This window comes from Gracilinanus agilis, chromosome 1, assembly GCF_016433145.1.
Source record: "Gracilinanus agilis isolate LMUSP501 chromosome 1, AgileGrace, whole genome shotgun sequence".
NCBI lineage: Eukaryota > Metazoa > Chordata > Mammalia > Didelphimorphia > Didelphidae > Gracilinanus > Gracilinanus agilis.
In genome coordinates this window covers 104,459,282-104,462,146 of record NC_058130.1, presented here as the reverse complement: position 1 = coordinate 104,462,146, position 2,865 = coordinate 104,459,282, and the positions used below count along the sequence as shown (strand labels likewise).

At 43.0% G+C, this 2,865-nt stretch overlaps 1 pseudogene; it reads right to left on the bottom strand.

Annotated features, from left to right (window-relative positions):
* Positions 1-262: 262 nt before the first annotated feature.
* On the bottom strand, positions 263-1,051 carry LOC123248134 (annotated as a pseudogene).
* Positions 1,052-2,865: the final 1,814 nt, after the last annotated feature.

The following is a 2,865-nucleotide window of genomic DNA, read 5'->3' as shown; positions in this document are numbered from 1 at the left end:
GCCAAAAGGCAACTGAACATAGGGCATTCTTTCAACATGGACCTATTCCTGTCGAAAAACAATAAACTCCAAACCTGCTCAGAGGGAATGCCTATTCTCACCTTCCCACTGTGCCACCACATGAATGACAAAGAACTATCCAAAAGCAACCCAAGAGTAGTTCTCCTTTTGCTAATGCAAAACTGTTCCTGGGACCTATCTTGATCATCTTGACATCATTTTTTTGAAGTCAGGACCCATTTTGGTGGGTCAAATGAAGTCCTCAGAAAAAGCAAATGTCTGTTTCTCCCTGGGTGGTCTGAGGACCATTAAGGTAAGGACTTCCTGTGTCCATTGTGAAAGTCTGAATCAGGTCAGACACAATATTATCAATGACTGGCTCGGTAAGGTCTTCACTAAAGACCTGCCACCACGGCGTTTCTGCCTCAGATCAGCAGGCATCTCCCTCCACTCTACAGGACTGCAAGGCGAGATAGAGCACTGCCACGGCTACGTGCGGGGCGGGGTAGCGGAGGAGCAGCGCCCAGGCTATCAGGGAGACTGGAGATCTCTCCCAAATGTGAGGGTTCATCCGGTTCTTTAAAGAAATAAGGTAGTGGAGCAGGTATTTGTAGGGGTGCTGGGCTGTAGTAGGCGACGCAGAAATGCAAAACTCTAAGCAGGAGCAATTCGCACCGAACGATGCTGTCCGTCAGCTCCCAGAATCAGGAGTCCAACTCCAAAGGTTCGCTCTTGGGGTTTAGGTACGTATGAAAAACTGATGATGTCTCCAGTCCTGAGATGTTGTTCCTCCACCTTCCTTGCCAAGTAAATGGCAGACCCGGCTATGAGGTTAGGGTCATACGCTTCTATTTTGGTCTCTCAAAAAAAATGTAAGGTAAATGGGACAGACGGTGGCAACTGGAATGGACTGCAAACGCAGCTTGAGACTCGCCTCCACGACGAACCTGGTCACTTTAAAGGGGATTTTGGTTTCGGAGGTTAGGTGCCCCTCTTTCTTCACTTCTTCACCCTTGGCGCCGCTTTCACTCTGCCTGGCTAACACCGTCATCCCCAAGGTATTCCTGGCCCCTCACCCCCTCAATGGCAAACAAAACTCCAGTTCACCTCTTGAGGAAAGCCAAAATGAGATGAATTGAAATAGGAAGCAGCCCGTACTACTCCTATGATATCTTTGCAGGGATGAATCTGTCAGCATTTATAAACGATTTCCTACAGTACACCATATCTTCACAAGCACGCGTCTACCTGAAAGGCACAGACAAGTCAAGATTCCGCTGTATTTAGTGTTTTGTTTTTTTATAATAAATTAGTCTTTGACTTCAGATTAAAACACCAGCTCTTGGGGCTCTCTTCCAATGAGGAGTCTCTCATAAGTATACTAAGATAAGGTGATATGGTGAATGCAACCAGGAATAATGCTGATAACACTTTGATCATCAACAATAAAAAAAGAAGAGGGATGCTCACCAAAGGTATACTTCAATATCATGGAAGATATCCTGTACAGGTTATATAAGCGGGATGGATAACGTAGAGCGAGGTCCTCCTATACTACTGAAATAGATATTGCCCATGGGCAAACACAAGTTGGGCTGAGAATCATTTAGGTAGAAGGTAGTCTGGAACTGTTTTGGGGAAACTCTGCAGGTCAGTTGTTTTGCATTTTCAAGCATCAACAGCATCCTTTGAATAGATTGGGTTGAAGCTGCTTCAGGTAGTTTTCCTGCTGTGTGGGAAGCTCCAGAACATCCTCAGTGCTGGGCTGCACCCTGTTCTCCCCTGGGATCCCTTAGGCCTAGCAGAGAAGGAAAGGTTGGAGCTTGTCTCAGCCTGGGCAGCTTCTCAGCCCCCCCCCCCCCCCCTCCGCAAAGAAGCTATTCGGATTTGCATGGTGGTGCCTCCCAATATGGCCTGGAGCGGTCTGCATGGGCTTCTCTCCTGAGCTGGGCCACTGGGAGAGGGAAGTGCCCATTGTATCTTTAGGATGTGTTTAGCACATTACATTTTTTATTTTAGTTACTTTTAATTTTCTTCTTTTTCTTTCTAAGATGTAAGTTCTTTCTTAGAGCTAATTGTTCATCTGTGTAACCATGGTCTTATGATATAAATATCTGACATGTTTACAGATATCATTAATATAATTATATAAATTTATGTATACCTTTAACACGCTGTATTGTATAGATGAAATGTTTGTGTGACCCACTGGGAGGGTAAGCCTGATCTAACTTGTAGACCCAACTCAACTATGTGGGTGCTATATAGTAATATTAATATTTTGCAAGAAAATATCCACAAACATGTGTATTCATATCCATATTCTCTTTCATCCTATTCTTTGCTTTAGTCATCTTTAGCCATAAATTGTATTCTGGCCTTGGTAAAAGGATAATTTTTTTCCACAAGTGGGTAGTAAGAAACAACTAAAAAAATAAAACCACTGCTAAGGTTCCTTGTTATGTCATAGTAAAGGAAAAAAAAACACCCCAAAAAACAGACTTCTCTGCTGTTACCAGATAAACAATTAACTCTTTCTATACTCCTCAGTCAATGGTCACCAACCACTGCTGTGGATGCTTTTTCTTCTGAACTTTTCTCTTCTATATGTTCACTTTTTCATGGCTTTAGGGTAAGTAGTTGCTCCATCTTCAGAGCTTCCATTTCTTTCTCTATAGAAAGAATCTCCAATTTGTCTCAACACCAAGGGTTCAAGGGTCCTTTTTCTTTTCCTTTTCCAATCTTCTATTCTCCATGTCTTTACTTACATGTCAGTATTCCTTTCAATCTTTTCAAACTCTTTTCCATTTTCATTTTCAACTTCAAGACTGTCAAGAGCTTTAAGAACACTTCTCCCTGTAATCT